This window comes from Cupressus sempervirens, chromosome 8 (assembly GCF_028749045.1).
Source record: "Cupressus sempervirens isolate cs-2001-9-10 chromosome 8, ASM2874904v1, whole genome shotgun sequence".
Taxonomy (NCBI): Eukaryota; Viridiplantae; Streptophyta; class Pinopsida; order Cupressales; family Cupressaceae; genus Cupressus; species Cupressus sempervirens.
Genome location: NC_143125.1, coordinates 226,038,042 through 226,063,011, shown reverse-complemented (window position 1 = coordinate 226,063,011; position 24,970 = coordinate 226,038,042). Strand labels below are relative to the sequence as shown.

The window sequence follows — 24,970 nt, the reverse complement described above, 5'->3', positions numbered from 1 at the left end:
GCTCTATCAAATCAAAAACATGATCAAATTATTCAACGAATTACAAAATGAGCAAATATCAGAAGATCAAAGAATATGTTTACTGTGCACAGATAGATCAAATACTCCAACCAGTCTCCATAATGAATTGTCTCTTCAGATTGGGTGCAGACATCATGTAAGAAAAAAGTAGAGCGAACCCAGCACCGACTAAGGTAATTGTAAGACATTGTAAGAGTAATTAAAATATTGCAAGTTTATTTCCTGGGTAAGCATTGTGAGTTCAAAGCTAGATAAGTAGGCATTTCTATCAGAACTCTGAACAATGAGCCAACTTGGACTCCTATTTGTGCTGAAGATTGTCGATGCTTCACAATATCTGATTAGATGCACATCAGCACAAGAATATATCCACAAGATAAATTATTACTCTTTGCAAGCACATTGTTGTCCAAATATTCTGCATCATTAGCCTCTGGATTCTTCTTCATTAGTTGAGAGTGTGTTCATGCTAATCATGGGTTGATAGGATTTTACACATTTTCCTTCTACCCACAGTCTTATCCTTCTGTGACTGATTTCTTTTTGCCATCGAAGGACTCCTAGTCTTTGCCTTGGCATTTCTCTGCACTTCTCTTATATTCTTCTTGTTTCATTTTGTTTGCTTTTCTCGGACACCATTTGGTGCTCCTGCTTTTGTCAGTTGTCTTGTTGTAAACTCTCAGTCCCATAGACCTTCTGTGGTCTTTTGTTGGACATTAATATTAGTAACTTATATTATCTTATCTACAATAGATAGAGAAAGAGAAGCACTTTATTTCAAGATGTCTCATATACTATGAAATCCAAATGAGATATTGCTAAATGTATAAGGTTAAGGGACACACAACCACTTTTAGTCTCCACTAGATGTACTTGTAACTTTAACTCCAGAAAGCAATCATTTTAAACATCAAGCTTTCCACAAAATACATTACAGTTGTTGGAACTGGAAGAATCAAAAGGCCTCCTTATGCTATCATACTGATGGTGATATATCCATGAGACTATTTTCCCCTTTGCAAGTTGCCACCAAGTTACCTGGACCCTATTTTCCTGACTCTATAAAAGGAGAATCAATTATTCTTTGTTTCTAAGTACAAAAACCCTTAGAAAGCTGAAGGTTGGATGCAAACTCAGACCTTCCTTGCGAGTAAATTTATTTTCGGAGTCTACCATTGAGATCAATGTTTAAGTTGGAATTTTGAGCAGCCAAAGAGCAAGGCATCATATGAGCTCATCAAACAGCTGCCTGAAGGAGTTATACCACTGCATACACAGGAACAGCGCTTAAATGGGTATGGAATCCCATGAATATTGAATGCACAATTGTTACGTGTGTAGCAGATGTCTCTGTACTGCGAGTCCGCGGCAAGAAAGAATTGAAGAAAAATCTCAGTCAATTGCTGAGAGTTTCCAGATCCTCCGTATCGCTGTCATTGAGTTTAGTGCATTAACATATAGCCAGGTGAAGAGAGTACAGATCCAGGTACAAGCATTTCCATTTCATATCTTTGACTCTCTCTCAGTGCTGGGCATGATTTGAGAATTAATGTAAAATCAGAAAATAGTTCTATTATTTTCAGACTTCCAAAATAGTGGTTTTTCTGATAAAAGGTAGTTCACCACATGTTTGAAGTCTGCTATATGCTTGATTAAATTATTCTTTGAAGGAATAAGGACTATGGATAGATTTCATTTTAAGTGTTTGCCAAAATGTTAGTACATGAAATGAGATCTTTGGATAAAAGTTTATAACATCTGGCAAGTGTTTGGTTTTTTGTCTCTGCTGTCCAAGTAATTTTATCGGTTGCTTCTTACATACAAATGTTTGATAGAATATCATAGCAAGAAGTTTGTATTTTGTAATGTGTTTTGGCGCAGAGGAACTCAGTAATTTCAAATCAGACTCTGCACACCAATTGTTTGACAAAATACCGATGTTACAAAACTACAAACATTAGGGTCAGACTTGGTAGGAAATGTTACAGTAACATTTAGCCATAGTATCACTAACAATAGAGCCTACAACAAGAATGCCCAATAAGTCATCAAAGGCTTCAGGTTTATCTAATTATACTTTCCCGTCAGATCTTGTGACTTTCCTGATATCCCAATTATAAATTTCACAACCATGCCAACAAACTTAGAAGACTGCCGGGAACTAGGAAAAATTTTGCTCCCAAAATACTAGAGAAAAAATAACTCCTAGCCAACACATCCCCCATTTGAGCTCTTGCTATTAATTCCTCCTTTGCAAATCCAAGTGCCCTTGATATCCTAATTTCGGCTAAAATCGCATTGAAGGAAAACAATGGAACACAATAATATGGTTTTTTGTCTCTGCTGTCCAAGTAATTTTATCAGTTGCTTCTTACGTACAAATGTTTGATAGAATATCTTAGCAAGAAATTTATATTTTGAATGTGTTTTGGCATAGAGGAACTCAGTAATTTCAAATTGGACTCTGCACACCAATTGTTTGACAAAATACCAATGTTACAAATCTACAAAAATCAGGGTCAGACTTGGTAGGAAATCTTACAGTAACATTTAGCCATAATATCCCTAACAATAGAGCCTACAACAAGAATCCCCAATAAAACATCAAAGGCTTCAGGTGAATCTAATAATTCTTTCCCATCAGATCTTGTGACTTTCCTTATATCCCAATTATAAATTTCACAACCATGCCAACAAACTTAGAAGACTACCGGGAACTAGGAAAAGTTTCGCTCCCAAAATACTAGAGAAAAAATAACTCCTAGCCAACACATCCCCCATTTGAGCTCTTGCTACTAATCCCTCCTTTGCAAATCCAAGTGCCCTTGATATCCTACTTTTGGCTAAAATCGTTTTTAAGGAAAACAATTTAACAATGGAACACAATAGTATGAAATTATTAATAATCCATGGTGTAAACATTTCTTTAAGATGGTTTAGGTACAAGTCATCATAAGACAATTGTATTGGAGGCAAAATAAGTCTTATCAATCTATTTCAATATATATATATATATATATATATATATATATATATATATATATATATATATATATATATATATATATATATATATATATATATATATATATATATATATATATATTCTTAAGGAAGAAAACGTTAACTGATTCTCAAATAACTGCAGTGAACCATATAATTATTGGATAAGTAGGAGATATTTTCCACAGCAATTAAAATTGTAGTATTGTGTGGTTCTTAAGTCAAACTCATTGACCCCTGTTTTATGAGTAATGGTTCACAAGAACCCATCTCTTATGATAATAAATGTAACACTAAGCACTCATTGTGCCTAGGTGATGCTCGCAAAGGTGAAGCATTGGACTTACCCGAAAGGTCACCATCATAGTACTATGTATTATCCCCATTCTGAAATAAGATTTAATAATTGAGATATTGCTGGCAAGATTCAACTGTGTACTTTTTTAGTCCAACTTTTTTTTATGTCAAACTAGTTGATCCATGTTTCATGAGTAGTGGTTGACAAGAACCCATCTCTAATGAGAAGAAATGAAATACTTAGCACTCATTTCATTGATGAGCTTAAGGAGCTTTATAATGAATGTCTCATAAGGCACAACACTTTCTTAAGGTTTTTATAATCCAGTGCTTCATGTCTATGAGCATCACCTAGATGCAATCAGTGCTGAGTGTTCCATTCATTCTCATTAGAGAAGGGTCCTTGCGAGCCACTACTCAAGAAACATGGGTCAATGAGTTTGACTCAAGAACTACACAGTTGAATACTGATAAGAATATCACAATTGTCTTGGGGAAAATATATCTCCTACTTATCAAGATTTAATAATAATAAATAGATATTGATAATAAAATTAAAATGTACAAACAAATAATAATAAATTATAATATGATATAATTTCAAGACAACTAAGAATTGCAATTTTTGTGAAGTCTTTGAGAGAGAAAATTTGCAAACATGTTTGGTACGTCCATCCTTACAAACAGTTACAGTATGCAAGAAGAACTGAGCTAAGATAATTAATCTTATAACAGGGCTATATAACTATGCAAAGAAGTCTGCAAATGATTACAAGCAGATTGTATGAGGTATATATGATGGTAACCAATACTCCTGAAGAATATTGTGGTCACACTATACAATAACTATAGACCATTTCTGAATCAAGAAATCAACTATCTACGTCAAAGAGATGAAAAGGGAATAATATTCTCAGCAAGTAAGAATAAGATGATATACAGCGGCCCAGATATAAATAATATGTATGATGATTGGTGATGAAAATTATTAATAACAGGGAGTAACACCCCCATCATCAATGTATGAAGAGGAATTCTGAATGTTTGCATCTGCAGTATGGTCGGTAATCAATATTGTGAACATCCGATTACTGAAGGGATCAAATCAATATTATCAATGCATGATCACTAAAGTGCAGAACCACACGGAGATTAATTTCAAGATAAATTATGTTCATTATCCTATGATTATAAGGATATAGTTAAATGAATTAAAGAAAGGAATAACAATGATCATTATGACAGCGATGAGATACGGTGAATATGCAATACTAATAGTGATCCAAAAATGAATGATTAAAGCTAGCATTGAATATCACTAATAAAAGAAATTAGTTATAAAACCTAATTTAAGGAAGAAAGATCACTTTTGTAGACTCAAGGGGAATTGCTAAGAATCATTAAGAATAATAACAACCCATATTCATCAATCCCATCTAAGTCACAGAGTTCAGCGAATTTCAGCCATCAGGTTCGAAATTCCGCAAACTTCAAAACAGCACAAAAAATTCGTTAAAGTTCGCCTAATGTTCGTACAGATATTTCAAGCAGTCTTTAATAAAACGTCTTCAAGGGTTTTCGCCATTTTATTACCTACACATAGAGGCATTAATCCGTGTTTTTTCCGTCCGTGTTTTTATCATCTCTTAGAGCTTTACACAAAGGTCTATGTCTGTGTTTTTATCGTCTCTGAGAGTGCCATTACGCAAAGGTTTCGCGTTAAAGTCATGGACGAAAAGCAGAACACATTAATTGTCATCAGCTTCAAACATGATCAGATAAAGTCGAGATTTAAATAGGATGCGCGAATGATCTTACTCCAAATTATTTATCTGTAACATATTTTTATATATTATTTTGTATGTTAATATTATTTTTATTATGTGTATAATAATAATTGTAATCCCACTCGGGTCCATCTTTAATTTTTAATGTTATAAAGTCTATATATCTGAAGTCGAATTAAAATATAATTATAAGTGGTAAATATTATTTATTTATATTATAGTTTTATATGCTTAGATAATATTATTATACTGTGATATTTTAGTTTTTAAATTTTTTTATGTTATCAACATCATTATTATTATTATAATTTATATAATGTTTTTTGTATTTAGATAATATTACTATTTTATGTGATAAATAGTAGATATAATTTATCAATTTAAAATACAATATTGTTCTGTATAATATTTATATAAATATAAATTTTTATTATTTATAGTTTTTAAAAATTAATTTATATAGGTGAATTTAATGTCGAATTTTTTCAGACTTTTTTGAGGTCTCGAATTTTATCCGAATTCCAGAGTTGCCGAATTCGAATTCGAACTCAAACCTTGTGACATAGAATCCCATTATCAAGGGTATTCTGAGCAACAATATGTGTCGACTTAGTAAGCAGAACAGCAATCAACCAAAGTCAGCATTAAGCAATATAATAAAGAAGATTAATCATCAATCAATTAGAGAAAGGGATTGGTTAGTTAAAAGAACCAGATCTCTTATGAAGAAAACGACTGGGAAGAGATCTGACACTTCAACATCTGAAAGGTAGAATCCCTTCACCAATTAGGATACAAAAGCATGATCAATCTCACTCTATTCAGGGGGATTTGGGAAGAAATTGAATCATAGATTATTAAATATATATTGGATATGATCAGATGGATTTAGATCAGGGGAAAGATAAGATATTTGATACTCTCAACCCTAGTTGGAAACATTACAAAGACTAAGTAAGTTGCCATCTCCAAGTGAGATCTTAACCCCTAGTTGGGAATTTTAGGGTAAAACAAGTGATGTCCTCAGTGGGGACATTACGTACAACTACCACTCAAACACGCTTAACAATGGAGTTTTGTCCAACATTAAGCCCACTTAGCTTGCTACCATATTTGCCTTGACGGTGGAGGAAACTCCATGATTAAATGCACTCGAGTTGGAGCTATTTTGGGATGGATGACCTCCTGGAAGGGTCCAATGCCTCACCTCTGTGAGCATCACCTAGATGCAATGAGTGCTAATTGTTCCATTCAATATCATAACAAATGGATTTTTGTGAACCACTGCTCATGAAATATGGATCGATGAGTTTGACTCAAAAACAACACTATATGAATCCTTACAATATCACAATATTATTGATTATTAAATAATTTTTTCTTGCTTCAATCACCTTGAACAACTCCAATTTTAATAATGGTTTGCATATGCCTTCTGAAATATAGTTGTTGGTGATTAACATTTGAATCTCTTTGACCTCAACATACACTATCTAATCAAATCAATTTTGATGTCATTTTTTTGTAGCATCAAGTTGAGGATGTGCACAACACAAGGTGTCCAAAAGATGTGTGAATGACATTCCTCAACCAATAAACTAGCTGATCAACAATTATTACATAGTTTGTTATGCTTTAAACAATGTTTTGAGGCCCCACTTCCTCAATGGTCAACATGAGGATGTCAGCAATATGCACCATCCCTCAACTCCCCCCTTAGAATCCACTACCTCAAAAATGTTGTACCTTTTGGGGAAACTATAATAAAATTGATCATTGTCTAATTACTTGCATCCTTCCATCCATAGTTAATATACTCGTACATGACAACTTCTGAGTAAAAACCTCAGGGATAACTTGGTCACTTCTTCACAAAAAACCAAGCAACTTAAAAAATTGCAAAAATTTAATTAGAAATGCATTTTTTTCCAAAATTCAATGAGGAGATGCATCTAATGTATCAATAAATGAGTAAACAAAAGAAACAACCTGAGTTTAGATATATTTAACTGCAAATTGGGTACAAAATGGCATCATCATGCGGAATGTTCATGGCTGGTAGTCTGAAAGTTTGAAGCAAAATTAAAATAGCAAATTGTGTTTGTAAAACTATAAGTAAATACTACATCAAAAGCAATTTACATCTTTCTCTTCCCATCTCTAGTAAAAACTAGGGGAGAGGTAGATGGTCTAGTCCTAAGAGTCCACTATGGTTGTGCCTCCTCATTTTGAAAAATTAGTTGTGGCTCAACCTCCATCCTGGAAACAATGATGTTAAATCTTGTTCATTAGACTCTAAAGCAATTTAGAGTACTTAGGAAATGCACTACTGTGTTTCTACAAACTTTAGATGCAACAAAAAGAAAATAAAACAATATTCCACTGCTCGCTGGGGACAAGGGGATAGGGGAGACTCAACATAGTGGGTACAAAAAAATTAACTTAATTTGACGCAATTTCCCCACCAATTTTTTTTTTTTTTAATTTGAAAGCGAGGGTCTGAGGATTGCTATGGTAAATCAACGTTCTTGATATTAAACAGAGGAGATGAAAGCTCCTTATATAGATTTACAAAGATGGTGTTCTAAAAGAAACAATCGTGAACTAAAGACAAAGAAAATAGAAACTATCTAATAAATTAAAGATTGACTAAAATGACTATTAAAGAAACATTACGATATTGTAATACCCTCCCTTAAATGGTTATCATCTAATTGTTGTCATTTGGCCACAAATTCTTCAAAACATTTTGTTGTTGCTGAGAGCCTCGCTAGATCTACAAAATGTTAATGACCAAGATGCCAAAAAAAAGTCCAAAAACGAACATAGAAGGGTGTACCCTTCTCTAGAAAGCTTTACAAAAAGAGAAAAGAGCCTACCACTAACTCTGTCATTGAAATGAGTCTGCAACTAAACCTCCCAAAATCAGAAAAAACAAATCATCAAAAAGCATACACCTTGATGTTGGATAATGGAATTGCTCTTCCTTAGAGACAGAGAAACAATTAGAACAGCTAGAACAATTTGAAGGAAAAATCAACACACCTCAAAAACTTGCAGACGAGCATGATGCCCAAAACAAACTGCTAAAAGCCACGATTTTTTACGAGAAAAAAAACAAAAAACTAAGCATTATTTTTCAGGTGAAAATTTGATAAAACTAGACAACAAAATCAGAGACATAGATCAGAGAATACAAAGCTTCATTTTTTAGGAAAAATGGTAAAACCTAACAGATAATTTTTTAGGAAAAAAATTATAAACCCACCAATAATTTTTTAGGACAAAATTATAAACCCACCAAATAATTTGAGCAAAAAATTAAAAAAACCCAGCCATAATTGTTTAGGGAAAAATCATAAAAACCCATCAAATAAACCTTCACATGGCAAAACACAAGACTCTGTGTGGTAAACAACACATGCAAGTACATGCAACCTTTGAAAATCAGAGATTTTTGCTCAAACCAAGAAATCACACAATTAAAACCCTCAACCATATTCGCAATTTTCAGCAAAAATCTTTGAAGACAAACCATTAAATTGTCATAAAATAGGGAAAGTCCCCAGTAGCTATTAGGGGGTCCAATAATTGTAACATTTTTGTCATTTTTACCCCCACTTACCAATACTAAAGGAGCCCCAAGAATTGTAACACACGTACCAATTGTTGATCACACATGTACTAATAGTGGATCATTTTTTCGCTTCTTTGCTTAGTCATTGGCCCATTTGTGCACCACTTTGGGGACATTTAGTAACGACTACTAGAGCATTTGGCCACAAGTATTGGCATTTTTTTGAGTGAACGACTATTGATGTAAGAACATAGCAATATCATGCAGCACTTTGAGAATGTCATTTATTGACCACATGGTGTTCAACGATCTGTATAGAGAGATCTCTAAATACCCAGAAGCTGAAACCTTAGCTTTAAGCTCTTAAATCACATGTGGAACTACACCAAAAATTCGTTGAAATTCAACTTGTGATTTAGGAGTTTTGGATGTGCAAAGTTAGGTCGTGCGGCTATTAGGGACTTTCCCCTACCTCTGATGATTTTTATTTCAAAAAAATCAAAAAGCACATTACTAGAAAAAATTCTATATGAGAAGAGGCTTGAATATTTCTTTAAGAAATTGCCAAATTTTATGGAATCCCATCAACCCACCCCAATACCATGCTATGGAAATCGATGTTGTTATTAAACAAATGAGATGAAAGCTCCTCATATAGATATACAAAGATGATGTCTCTAAATGAAACAATCCTGAAATAAAAACAAAAAACAAAAAAAAAACTACCTCATCAATTGAAGATTGACTAAGATGACCTTTAAAGAAACACTACAATATTCTAATAGGGGTGCCAGCCCCCAGCGGGCTCAAGGGGCATTGCCCCACCACCAAGCACATTCTCCCTCTTGAGTGGTGTTTCGACTCTTCATTTTTAAGCATTTTTCTCCCAAAACTAACATGTTTGAACTCCCTTGGAAATCCTCTTCAAATCTGCTCCAAATCAACCTAGATCCTTGCAAATCACCTTCCAATACCTTAAAAGGTTTATTCTGGCTTGGACAGCAAAACACAATTCGTAAAATGCAAAATGACTTTCTTTTAACATTAAAACCAGATATAAACCTGTGGCTGATAAATAACCACAAACTCGCCAAGATAAAGATGATAAGTTGAAAAAGAATTGACGATTTTTTTGGAACTTCTTGGTGAGAAGTTTCGGCAAAGTATATGTGCTGATTACTCATCGCCTCCAATTTGTCACAATAAGCTAAAAAATCACCAATTTATCGGCGATCATTGCATCTATGCAAAACAATGGACCCTACCCCCCATCTCCACTCATTAATCCCTTTTTGAGTTTCAATAAATTCTTGACAAACTTAACCTCCTTTTCTAAGAAGGTGATACCCAAGCCCTTACACTCCTTTGGAGCCTCATTACTTTATTTTAACATTTGTTGCCAATATAATGAACTAACAAGATTGGAAGCCAATGAATTTGCGTAGACACATCTCATAGTGACCAGCAATCTCTCGAGACCGATTGTGAAATGGCATTTCCAACAATCCATTTGATCTCCTATATTAAGAGGTTGCAAGTTCTTCTCCAAGTCTGACCAAAAATGGGTAACCCTACACAAGTTAGAGATTAAATGGCAATGGAAGGGGTTTTATTCCTCAAAATTGTTTCTTTGAAAAAGGATGATTTAATCTGTGATCTATTGATTGATATTCTCTTTCTTGCTCATTACTATTTGCTATTACTTGCTCTTGTGCAATTAGTACATTATTTATAGGGCAAGCTTTGATTCCTAATCCAAGGATGTACACAAATGAGCTTTGACCCAAGTATATGAGGTTGAATACTTTAGAGTATTATACCACATCTATACCAAATCCAAATCTAACTCCCACCACCAAGAATAAGCACCATCTCAACACATTTCCAAATGGTAGATTTATGGCTATTTTGAAGTATTGTAAACCCAGAAAACTAGAATATCCTACCACTATAATCCCTAAGGCCAAAAGTTCAATAAACAACAAATTCTACACAGTTTAACTCATTTAAGAAAACTAATCCCACACCATATAATCCTAGAAGAATAGATCAAAACAAGAGATTTCATTTGTTACAAAAAAAAAAATGTTGAATATGTAAAACCAAAAGCTTGATAGAGGCAATACACCTTTTGCAAAAATCTTCCTCTACAACCTCCTTGGCAATGAATAGCCTCTTTGCACGTGCATTACAAAAACAAACCAACCACTTCAGAACTTTCAATGATAAATCTTCAACTCTATTCATTCAATGGCAAGCAAGAATTAGAGTTTCGCATGGATGAATGATTTTTGCTTTGCATTCACTAACTTTGGTTTTATCTTTAAAATGCCTTGGAATCCATGTTTAAAGGTTATGAAGGCATTTTTTAACATTGGAGTCAAAGCCAAATGCCAAAAATTAATAATACAAACCATATCTAAAAAGGCAATGGATTCATTGCCACTAGAATAAATGGTGTCAAAATTCAAGATGGGTTTGCCTGCATTTGTCTCAAGAAGACCATAGTAGTGTAATAGTGCCCCAGAGGAACCTCATGTTAAATATAACATAATCCATATCAGGGCCAAATCAAACCCAAGCCCACAAATCCAAGGGATCAAAACAATAGCATACAAATATTTTTTTCTTATGTTTGGCACGTTGTGTTAAAGTGCCATCTTAAAAGAACCAGTAGTATTTTGGCACTTTTGCCAATAATTCCGCTTTGTGCACTTTTTTTGCCAAAATGAATCTTTGTTCCTTTTCTAAAGTCACTTGGACTTTTGTTTCACTTAGACCAAAAAAGGATTTTTGACACTTTGCGCTCAGTGGCTCTTTCCTAAATCTGATGACACTAGTGGCAAACTCATTGAAAATCTTGTATGACCTAAAAAAAATCATCAAAATCAAACAAATTTCATTTGTTGGCCTTTTGATGCACCTAGAGGAGATTTTAGCACTGTTGTCCACTGTTGTTTTTGAGCTCTAGTTTTCTTGCCTTCTTTCTTTTTTACTAGTACCTACACTTTCATGATAAAGAAAAGATTTTACAATATCTAACAGTAAACACATCCAAATCATCACAATGAAACAAGTAACATCTAAGATGGTTAAAATGAGGTAAGAATCAAGATAAAACTAATGATTTGGGTCACATAGTTGCTTTGGTATGGGTACAATAATTGGCTCGGCGATAGAGACTAGGACATATATTTAAGGCATAAGAGAGCTCCCAAAATCTCAAGTTTTAAGGGCAGGCAAGTAAATTATTTATTGTACAAATGCCAACGACTTTCCTATCAGCTATTAAATGACATGAATAGACTAAAAACAATACAAGACACACAAAACACACAATATGTACAAAAGTTGCTCATTTTACAAAGGGGTACAAGAGTGATACTTCAAGAGATAATGCTTAAATTTTTCTCAACCTCAAAGCAACAAGAGTCAATTCAGCTGCCCTTCACAATATAAAGATTCTCCTTACATTTTTAATTAAAAGGAGAAAATTGATAGCTTACAAGGTGTTTTCATGTTACACAATGATACTAGTCAAATAAATAGGTTTCCAAGTGTCGATCAATCATGAAATGTCAAAAGTACGGCAAATGGGGCCAATTAACAAGGGACTACCAAAGAAATCACAGCAATACAGTACTACTTTGTAGATGGTGTGGACCCAATGATCATGTTGACACTAGATTTCCAAAGCAAAAATTTCAGCATGAGCATTAGCATGATTGATGCAGTTCAAGATGAAGTATTGACCATCATATCAAACCTATGTAGTGAAAAGGGACTTCACAAAGCAAAGGCCAATGTGGAGAATGTTGTCAAAAAAATGTTGCCAATGAAATAAATGTTTGAAAAGCAACTGAATGGAGTTGAATATAATTATTACAAGGGAAGTACTTCAAAGTTCAAACCATCATACGGATACCAATTGAAGTAGTGAATTATTTGAAAAATTCTCAAACTTGGGAATGTTATGGCTAAAATTGTACTTGAGAAGGATCAAATGGTGTATGCTACCACAGTACCACTCGTTTAGCTCAAGAACTGAGATTAATGGGAACCCAATGATTGAACCCCCATTATCACATGATTAGATGATTTTTCCATGCTTCTTGAACCAAATCTAGCTTCAAGAACTTGAAAATCACAATTGATGGTGACCCTGACATGAACATGATTCTCGAAGATACCTAGCAAAGCTTAGGCGAGTTTACTATTTGAACCACAAATTTCTAGTTGGTAGGAGCAAAACAACAAGGAATAAAGGTGCTCAAAGTTCTCACGGTACAAGAGGTAATAATTGAAGCTCAAGCATTTAGATTAAACTTCGTCGTCATCTCATTACATTTGAAGCCATGTGATCCATTGTAAGATTGAAGTTGATTGGTAGTAGCCAAAGTCAACCACTACAAAAAGAACAACAAACTTTTGAATGGAAAAGAAGTTCATAATTATATAATTGACATGAGGGATCAAAAGGTGCATAAGCAACTTCCTTTAATTCATTGAATTTGGACTTTGAAGAAGGGTGACCAGAGAATAATAATAAAAACCCCATGGAGTGGAACACTGAAGAAACTCAGAAATTCATCCATGTTATGGAGATGAACATGCTCTCCCAGTGATCTATTCAATTTGTAAATGGAGGATTATAAAGCATAGTTACGGGACTCTGACTCGGAAAGGTCAAAATCCGACTCAAACTCAGACTTGGCGACCGGACTCGGCAAGGACTTGGAAAATTGAAAAATCTATGAAATTCAAAGATTTTTAAGGATTTTAAGATTGTTTCATGCATCTTTTAGTCAATTAACATCAAATACATAGTAATTGAGATAAATAGAAGCTACTTAATACACATACACAATTTTGCATAGATCACATAAGTATAAAAGCAAATTTCTGAAGGAAAAAAACTGAATAACACAATATAAAATTATAAACGATAATGTAACAAACATAGTGTCACTCCAGTGTCAAAGACTCAAATGTCTACAATATTCATGGATTACAAAATCCATGGTATCAAATTCAAAAGTTCAAAACATATATCAAAATAACAAGTAGAAGACTAAGGCTCATAGTAGTCTATGTCCTCCTATGAGTGCGCCTAAGATAAGTCATGGAAGACTCTAAAGCCATCCTCTCTCCCTGTGTCTGAGGCTGAGCCTGAACCTCATCCTCATCCTCATCATCATCCTCATCCCCACCCACATAATCCTCGTCATCAGATTGGGATCCATCACTAATAGCCTCAAGGTCCTACACTCTATCTCCTCGCGCTCTAGCCTCCTCAACTGCCATTGCTACTGCCTCAGCCTCCCGATCCACCTAATCTACCCACTCCACATCTTCATTACTGAAGACAAGATCGATCATCTCTGTGTTCCAGTCTGCATGAGGATCAACATTCTCTAATACAATCGGTGATGTATCGATGCCAAGGATGTGTCTATGGCGAAGGTGAAAGTTATAGTGAACAAAGACAAGATCATTTAATTTTTTCACTGCCAACCTATTGTGCTTCTTTGAGTGTATGTGCTCAAATAGGCTCCAATTACGTTCGCATCCTGATGCACTAGATGGCTGGCTCAAGATGCGAATCGCAATCCTCTATAAATTTGGTACCTTTGTGCCAAACATCTCCCACCATGCATCTATAACAAGATAATTTTGAATCGTATCAATAACTTTGAATTTATCAAATTAAAATGGTAATACCGTAATAGAATTACTATTAGAAATTAGGATGTAGAATCAAAGATTTTTAGTATTTACCAAGCATCAATTATGTCCTACTTTTCTTGCACAACTCCCATGCAAATAAGTTCCCTTGAGCTTTCTTAAACAACTCAATCTCACGGACTATATCTGTTCCAATTGCTGAATTAGGTGACATTATCTCTATAACAACGTAGAGGCCGCTCCACACCTCATCATCAACGTTGAAATGTGGGTTGAATTGGTATATTGGATTAAAGAAGTAGGTCGCTGCATGTATGGCCTGTAAAGTAGATTGTGCCAACGTCTATCAATGACATCCCATATAGGCCCATACCTATCTCAATTCTTTGCAAAAAAAGAGCGAATGGCCTCCTTCACCCTATCCATGCCCTCATAAATGTAGCCCATTGAGAACTTCTCTCCATCAGCAGTTCGTAGGAGAACAACAAGCGGTTTTACAAACTGCAATCATTATGAAAGTTGGAAAAGAAATAATCAACTTTAAGTTTTTCTTCAAAAAATGAATAATAATTTATAACATAATTTCATAAAAAAAATAAAGTTGAAATAAGGACAAAAAGGAAAATTACCGTCACAATATCAGTAATCGGTGTCCAAAAAGAAGCCTCATCAAAAACATGATCAGCTGCAGCAATCCCCGAAGTGGTCTTTGCATATGATGATGCAATCCACTCCTCACTAACAAACATGTGTCTCAAACCTCCCTTTGAATCAAGCAAAGATTTCAATGTGAGAAAATTGGTTGCAAATCTAGTGACCCCTCGATGAGACAACTCCTTTTACCCATTGTGTTTCCTCATGAGATTGAGGGCCCATGTATGATTATATATGAATTTGCATACACTCCTTCCTTACTCTATAACTATTTTTATCCAAGGGATTTTACCAAGATCCTCTAACATGAGGTCAATGCAGTGAGTAGCGCAAGGGTTCCAAAATAAGTGAAGGTGTCTCTCCATAAGAAGTTTTCCTACAGTAACATAATTCGTTGCATTAGCTGTAACTATTTGCACCACATTCTCCTCACCCGCGTCTTTTATCACTTCATCCATTATCCCACAAAGATATTCAGCATTATTTGTTTTTCCTGACCCATCAATTGATTTCAAAAAAATCGTGGCACCTGAAGAAAAAGAAACAAATTAGTTTAATGATTAATCATGAATCATGAATCATAATTTATAAATTCATAATTTATAAACTTAATCACTTAAGTACAAGTTCTACTTCTAAATTTTTGATGTCTAAGACTCTAAGTACAATTACGGTTTACCTGATAAGGAGACAAGAAAGTTGAGGATGTTCTACTCCTATCAGTCCAACCATCAGTCATGATGGTGCAACCCTTCCTCTTCCACACCTCACGCTGTTCCTTGATTTCAACTTCTACATCAGCCACCCTTTGGTTCAAAATAGGGCCTTCTAGCTCTTCAGCAGTAGGGGCTTTGAACCCCGGACCACAAACAGCAACAGCATCGATTCCAATTTGCCAATAAGGGGACCTAAAACAAATAGAATAAAATTTGAAATTAAACAAATTAGTATATTATAAATATATTTGAAAACAAAATACAAATTAAAATAAACAAAATAAGCATATTATTGTCTCTTGAAAGTTGAAAGTTGAAAGTTGAAACTTTGAAAGCAAGAGAAGACATAAATTTAAATTTAAATAAATAAGTACCTTGTTGCATTGAATGAAATGTTGTTGTAGATGAAGAAATCTCCAAGTGCCAATTTTGCATAATCATGTTTATCCTTGTTCCAACCCATGCCCTCAAGTGATGGTTGTGCACCTGGAGCCTTGGGTGGAGCAAACATGGAATCAAGTGTCGATCTTTTCTTACGAATGCGAGGCCCAATGGTCACACTCGTAGAAGCAGTGGCATCCGTAGGTGGAGTAGGGGTTAATGGAGGAGCGAAAATTAGAAGATCCCTGTTGGTCTCCGGCTAGTTGCGCCATTTCTTCATGTTGCTTCTTTTTCAATTCTCTTTTCTCCATTTTTTCCTCTAGAAGAGTTTGCATGTCTTGCATAACATCTTGGGGTACATCTTTTCTTTTTTTAACATCACATCTAGGTATATGAGTTAGGTGATACTTCAATCTATTTATTCCTCCTCCATTATATACTACATCTTTTCTTTTTTTAACATCACATCTAGGTATATGAGCTAGGTGATACTTCAATCTATTTATTCCTCCTCCATTATATACTACACCGCAATGCCAACATGTAACAACTCCCTTTTTGTGCCCCGGGATGGCATGTTTCCAAGCCCTATCCCTTGCTATTGCACTTGGGTCTACGTTAAGGTTAAATGGAGGCCTAGTTCCACTTCCCTCACCCTGAGACATTATGTCAAAATTCAATGTGTTTGTTGCTAGCCTACTGCAATATGAATGTAAACAAAATAAAAAGTAAAAAATAGTAGATAGTAGTAGAGAGTAGAGACCAAACAAATTTAAACAAAATGAGAAGTAAAAATATTAAAAAATACGAATGTAAAAGTTTAAAACATAGTACAAAACAACACAAAGAAATGCAACTTGTAGCTTACCTCTTCAAATTTGCACAAACAATGTAAATGCAAGTTTGTAGAAACCTCCTCCAAATGCTCCCTTAAACTCCTCTCAATGCTTTAATGCAAGCTACAAAGATGCACAAACCATTAGCAATCAATACAGGAGAGCCAACCGGTTTGCTGATTTCTCTCTCAAAACCCCAATATTCTTCTCTAACTCTTTCCTCTCTCTTGTGAGCACAAACAAATGGTGGAATGACCTTTTTAGGTCAATAACATGTTATAAGAACCAAAAAAGTCCACATTAAACAACGCGTTTTTTTTTTTTTTACCTTTTTCCTACTTGGCCGCCAGCGAGAGTCCATGCCTCGAGACTCGGCGAGTCTGGCAAGTCCATGGACTCTATCAGGACTCGGCCTAGTCCGAGTCCAGAGGCAAATTGCCTCGGAAACCATGACTCTGCCTTGGACTTGCAGAGTCCTTTTGTGACTCGGCAAGTCCCATTACTGCAACTGTATTGAAACAATGGAAATTAATGAGGATCAATAACTGGAAGGAGATGACAAGCAATATAAGGTAACATTTAAAACTCAAGCTATAGAGATTACTTCAGTACGACTAGAGGATAACAACTAGAGGATTTGGATGTAATGAGAGTAAACGAAGACATGAATATTCTAGAATTAAAACATTACCACAAGTCCAAGACAATTAGTATAATTATTTATTTACAACAACCTTCAAGCTGAAGTATAGGGAAAAAAGCAATCATCTAACAATGTTCACTAAACATCCAATTTAGCTGCCAAGTGGACAGCTAAGTACTTTTGTGCGCATCCAATTCCCATGGTCTGACCATACACCAGAAGAGCATGCATTGTATGACCAGGTGCTTTTTTAGTGTATCACAATTGAACACACTGTTATACATCCGCCCAACTCCACCATCATAAAGTCCTATTGACATTGCAGGCTACAGCACAGATTAAGTCCTACAATCAAGCAACAATCCCTAAGAGAATGTGCAAGTGTGAATAGCTACTCAACAAATTTTGTTGTGGAACTGTTAGATAGTGTATAGAAACATCTAAAATATTTTCCACTGATACAGAGCTTGCAACTGATCTAGAGGTTCATGATCCTATCATACAGTCAGCAAAATCAGTCTACCATCTAGAATTCCCACTTGCAAGCTCATCTGCAAATCATATCATTCACCTCACAAAGTCCGTATGTCAAATTATGCACACAATGCTGTGTGCAATGCTCTCATTCTGTCCGATTGTCAAATGTTGAACTTGTTGTACAGTCCCTGCAGCCTGCAGAAGCATGGTCTGCAAGGCCAACTATGCAAAACAAGATTACATCAGTATAACATTCTCAGATTTGATTGCAATGGCCTATGAATCCCACCATAAAACCACCAAAATTAATATCGGTTCATGCCATTGCAACATGTTCACAATCTACCATATACCCTACAAATTTCAAAGTTCAAACAACAAATTGTCCACTCAGTCCGGTGCACAATGCTCCCATTCTATTGTATTGTCAACTGTTAAACTAGATGTACAGTCCCCTGCAGCCTGCAGCAGTATAGTATGCAAGATTGACTTTGCAAAACAAGTTAACAACAGTACAATATTCTCTAAATAGATTGCAGCAGACTCTGGGTCCCACTGTACAATCCCCAGAATTAGAATTGCTTCATAACATTGCAACAGAAGCACAAACCATTGCCAACAATATAGTGTCAGGGACGCAACATCAAGCAAACTATCATCAATCATACCACTGTGAGTGTTATTCAAGCCGCCATCAATCAAGGATAATCTATAATTGACTACTTCATATCCGAAGGAACAATACACTCAGTAAATTGTGCCGAGTGGAAGCTTGAAAACTGTCTCTGGTTCATTGCCGTATGCCAAAAAATTGAACATCAATTATGCCTGACATTTTATGACATAGTTTTAGTCTTTTAGACATTATACATCATTATAAGGTTTCCATCAAATCAACTATTGTAAAACCTGCAGAAACTATAAAGCACATCCAACTGTCAGCAGATTCATCTGCTGTCCAGTCACTGGAAGAGTATGGAACATTGAAAACTTTGTTACAGTTGATAGCAAGTTGATATGTCTATTTTATTGTCAGCGAGGAATCGGATTAGTTAGCATAATTAGACTATCATATTTACTAATCCTTGTGCAGCTGACTATTTTGATTAGTTTCAGTTGGCTTTGTGTAGTGATAGATGAATAATTATAAGGGGTTACTGCTGATAGGTGTTATATGACCCACCAAACAGTAGAACAAAATACCGAAATATCTTATCCTCTCTTGAATAAAGTCTCGTGTATGCTAAGATTGCTAGAAGATCATACAATGACTTCAAGGTTGCTTCAACGTCAGGTCTTGACTGTGGATAAGCTCAATGGTTAATGTGATTTGCTAATGATCACAAAGGGTCTTACGTATATTTACTCAGATTCATTTCAAGCCATACTAGATGTGGGAACTATCTAAAGGTTTTGCAATGAAGTACTAATTATGCAGAAAAGAAATGGGATAGGGTTTAGAAATTCTATTCTACTCCTAAGGGAAGTGACGACAATAGATGGTACTCTAGTGGACAAATTCCTCAATTTACCGAGCTCAACTTCGCCAAGTTATACAACAACTACACGTGAATTGGTGCAATCTTCAATGGCTACATGAAAGATTTTCAAACCACCACATACACCATCATAGAGAACGATGTTTATGAATGATAGAAGTTAAACAAATGCATGAAAGGGGTTCAAGCTAACTATACACAACGATTTAGAATCACTAAAACGTCAAAAGTATGAACCAAATAAATTCATCAAAACACCATCACATTCTCCATTGCAATCACAACACTTTAACTAAACTCAACTTAATCTATTTGAGGGAATTTAAGAGAACAAGAAAGCACCAAGACACATCAAGTATTCACCAAGCTTCAATGAAAACTCTATTATCTTAGAAAATCCTCCCCTACAAAAGAGAAGTGAGGCCGTTATATGGGTCCTCGATTACAACGGATATCCCTGATGATCACAATAACCAATGGCCCAGATTGTGCCACTTCAACCCTAATTAGGATTCGGGCAAAGAAAAAGAGTCTATATTAATGCAATAAGGAATCCACTACTATAGTGGGTAATAAATGCCCACTATGCATGCTCATTCAAAAAGGGAATGGAGTGCAATAAACGACCACTAAGAACACCCACTATGCATCAAATGCATCTATCCTTGATTCCTCTACCTAAAGGCATGGATTCGATCCAATACCATCTTCATCTCTTTTGTACTAATGCTTGGTGTCGATTCTTGCATGAATTCCAGAATTGCAATTGCTCTTTTTCCCTTTCATAAACTTTCTTCCCAATCCAATACAAAGTCCTGAGTGGTGTGCATGGTATTCGAGAAGATGGAGTTCTCAAAATCATCTTTCAAAAACATTCAGCTGAAAGAACTCATCCAACTTGACTATGTTGTCATTTCATCCTCTAACAATCTCTATGACAACAAGGATGCAATTGTATTGGACGCCTCGTACTTGATGTTGTCAACCACCTTCATTCATCAAGTGGGTTCCTTGGTGAAGCTCTCAAACATTTTCTTAGCTATGTATCACTACACTGTACTATCGAAGGAAATCATAGGCATCCCCTGCGCCAATAGCTTTAACATCAATCAATGCTTGTTTTGGGGTCTCCATCAGATTCTGAATATCGGAAATCATTTCATCTTGGTAAATATGTTTATCTTCCCATTATTCCTCCATGCACTGGATCTTGGAGAGTATAGCTAATGCACTTGCACCAATTCTTCTGAAAGTATCAAGGTTTCTTCCTAAATTCTTCCAACCCAAACCTTCGTACCTTGAGCAATCCGCTTGATCCTATCAATATCATCTACTGCTTTAGATGAAACACCCGTCGGAGAGACCAATGATGGACCTTCCTCTCTTACTGGATGAGGCAAGTTATTGATGTACTGACACAAGGCTTTGATTTCTCTTTTCTATTTCTAGTATCCCTTTTCCAACTTTCCCAACCTATCTTTCAATGCCAGAGTAGAGTCATCAAATTCTTCTATTATTTGCTCATGGGAGACACGACAGAGATTGATTTCTGTGACATGGTACTCATCTAGAGCAATCTAATCCTTGCCCTTGTCAACTATAGGAGTTACAATTTGCAAAATCTTGGACCCCAACTCTCCCTAACAACCTTAGTGAATCTTTTTTCTTTCCTTTGTTCTTCGAATTGGTTTGCTTAGTTCAAAATTTCTTGCAATTCAACCATCTGATCAACCCCTTTTGTTGACTCTTCTAAATTCATTGCTTTAACCGTTCTGGAATGGGTATACTCTGGTCGTCTAGGATCACCAATTGTTCCTTCCTTTAGACCACTTGAATGTTGATCTCCTCTCCACCTCCTGGACTATCCACCCTCACTTCAGGAGCTACAACCCCTACTGTTGAAATTTGTATCGTTGTTGCAAGAGCTTCTTCCTCTTTTGGACCAACCTTAGCTTTCATCATTTCTCGCTTTCCTCCATAGCTCTATCTTGATCTTTTCCTCTCCCTTGCACAAATTCTTCTTAGGCATTTATACTTAGTCTGTCATTTACTAGCCTGGCCAAATTTTCTTCTTGCTAAAATCTCCTTATGCTTGTCTCTTCTTCCTGCCTTTCAAATGTTTCTATCTCCTAAACACTGGGAATGTGACTCAGAGAAGAGGGAATATTTCTAGATTTTTGCTTCTTCTGTTGAGGTTCTTGGACATCTATCCCACTCCTAGGATGTTTTTCTCAAGCTACCTCTTTCCCTTTCTTGGTTTCTACACCTTTTGATGGAGTTCTTTCTTCAATACTCCCTTTGGATGTTTGCCCTAGTCTTTCATCCCTGAGTGCTCTGTAGCCAATTAATCTATATGCAAATCCATTTGCTAGCACAACTAGTTTAGTGATTTTACGCTTAATCCACAACTTTGTAAAATCCAAAATTGGCCTTGCAAGAGTGTCTAGATCTGTGACCTCTTTTTTTTCCTAATCATATTGATGAGCTGTCATTTCTAGATTGAATCATTTTGGCACCACATTTGGATCCTTGTCCATTTGATCAGGAATTTGGAATATGTTACATGTTGTGAAAATGCTCAACGGCGGTCTTGAATGCAATCTTTTTCTAATTTTGTGCTCATCCGTAGCATTTGCCCAAAAATCTTCGAGGTGAACTTTATGTTGGTACTTTGATCTCACTAGCAACCTGATCTTGTTGTTGGGATCAAAATCAGACCTTTTCGGATAAAGAAGAAGATGAAAGAAACGGAGTTCATCCGATTATCTCTCTGCTGCCTTTAGACATGGGCATGTCATAGATTTTCCTTCTCCAACAAAAATTGGGAAATGCAATCCCAACTTCCTCTTCCCTTCCTGAATCTTGTCATAGACTGTGAGTTGACGAGTGAGTTCCAACAAGAGCATCTTATCTATTGGGTACCTCAAAAATTTGCACGGCTCCATGGAAAATCCCTAAACTCGGATGTATGAAAAGGTGGGAATTAGATGAACCAAGCACCATAGTCCACCAACTTCATTGTGTCAACTGATAATCTCATATGCAACTTCTTTGTAGGGTCCTCACTATCCACATGGAAAAGCTATCATTAACCCTTACATAATCATCCCTAGAATACAAATGCAAATGCAGGTAGCATTCATGAACTTTCAAACGTTGGGTTCCACTCCCAATCGGTCCTTCGCATCTTAGTGCATCATAATTCATCCTTCTTGCTAGCATATAGATGACATAAGAGCTCATGTAAAACTTTCATGTGTGCTCTAGATTCATCAATTGTTCATTCAGGTTACCACTTATGAGTCCAACACAATCTATCCTATCGCCTTCTCCCACCACCTACTCAACGAAGTACCACATCCAAGATTCAAGTTTATCGGAATGAGGCACGCCAAAAATGCGACTAAGCATCATGATCATGTCGCTATACTATCACTACAAGTCAAGCCATACAAGTTCCTTAGGAAGCTTGAAATGATGCGATTTATTCATTTTCAACCATTTCTTGTTGATTATTTCTTCACAGAACTGAATTCCAACAGCACAGACTCTGAGTGCCCACTCCTGTATTTTTGTCACCATCCTAGGGTGTGAAGGATGCTAGAGAAAAATCTACAAGAATGTTTACATTTGAATCCTTAATTGTTCTATCTCTGCAACTATGATGCTTGGCGCATTCTACAATCAATTCTGGATGCTGAAAGGCAGGAGGGAAACCAGTTACAGCAACAATTCCATTTCTCAGGATCCTGGTGATGGAGCCCAAATTTTTACAAATTTAAAGTCTCTATTTATAAAGTATTGTTGGAGATAATGATAAGGTTATCTTTAGTCTCATTCATATTTAACAAAGCTTGCAGAAGATAAATAATAGATCAATAAAGACATGAGGTTGTGATCAAACCTTACTCAAAGGTGCATGAGAGTTACCACCAGTGTGCTTCAGTATAATATCATCCTCAACCTGGGGGCATTTCCAACTCCTGAAGGGCTTATTACAGTAAAAGGATTTGAAATAGAGCACAATGCAATCTCAAGAGTTTCAACAAATATAGATGCAGATATTATCAGTATACAGAAAAAGACAGTAAATATAGTGGGAAGGATTCATGGAGTTACAGTTATTCTGTAGTAAGGGAGAAGAAGGGTCATGATTATTGCGTAGAGAGTAGAGACTGACTAACTGTTCACTTTTACTCCATGGTTCTGACTTTACAAAGAATATACTGCTGATGTAAAGTTTGAGCTACAGATTATTCCCAGGTCTGATATATGGGCATGTTGATGTTCAGGTAGTTAGAGACAAAGCAGGAGTGATATTTTTAATGGTAGAAGACAGGTCTGATTTGGAGTCTGATATGACATCATCAACCTTTCATATTGATGAGCTGAACAGGTTATATAGTTAGATTTACTAAGAATATCAGCTTTGCAGCTCTCAAGAAAATTTGATGAGCTGAACAGGTTATATAGTTAGATTTACTAAGAATATCAGCTTTGCAGCTCTCAAGAAAATTAAGTGACAGTGACAAATTCTATGACTGCACAATGAGGAGAATAAGATCTTCTAAAATATAGGATTCTCTGAAGGCTGACTATCAACTTCTGCGACTTATAGTGCCAAGATCAAGTGTTGAAAAACTTATTGATGGATACCCGACAGAAATTGCTCGTGATACACACCTGCCTCTGTCCAAGTTTATCAATCTTGCTGAATCTATATCTGGTTTGGCAAGACCTGTTCATGATGGGTTGTATGGAGCCATTGACGTTTACCTTCAGGATGATGAGGCATATACAACACAGATAGCCACAGGTCTAAGAAATTACACAGCCAAATGTTGATATCCAGATTTGCAGTTGAGGAGTAATTATTGTAAGAATTTGCCTTAGGGCAAAATCACCCAAGATCAAGGAACTCAAGCACAAGCACAGAATAGACCAACAAAGTATGATCAGAATAACAATATGATATTCAATTCATGTACATATACACTAGGAGTGTCTGTATATAAAGGCCTCTGGAATGCTTCTAGAATGTCTAGGAGTTAGCAATATGATAAGCCTCACAACTAAGCACATCTCCACCAAGTGTGGATTATCCTCCATTAAGCACAAGAGTTAGTGCGATGATGAGAGGATAAGCCTACAAAGGTGTGTCACATAAAATTATGTTGTAGACACCATATGCTTAATTAAGAGTGCGAATAACTGTGTTGTCAACATGACAATTAAGTTAATTATGCAAACTCCAGTGTTGTAGACACCATGTGCTAAATTAGAGTTGCTTACTTCTGTGTTGTCAACATGACAACTCATAACAGTACGCAAAGTCCTAGGTGTCTATCCTAATAAATAATAAAATAATGCATTAACCTAAGTAAAGTGTAATAA

General features: G+C 35.6%; 1 protein-coding gene and 1 long non-coding RNA gene across 5 annotated transcripts in view; both read right to left on the bottom strand.

The window, feature by feature from the left end:
* LOC149542315 (dual specificity protein kinase YAK1 homolog) overlaps positions 1–24,970 on the bottom strand; it is a 120,188-nt gene that overhangs the window by 50,537 nt on the left and 44,681 nt on the right. The window lies entirely within an intron of this gene.
* LOC149542316 (uncharacterized) lies at positions 14,484–15,922 on the bottom strand. The gene is made up of 3 exons (XR_016355186.1): positions 15,704–15,922; positions 15,000–15,553; positions 14,484–14,871 (listed from the first exon to the last, which is right to left on the bottom strand). It is a non-coding gene; the product is annotated as an uncharacterized LOC149542316 (long non-coding RNA).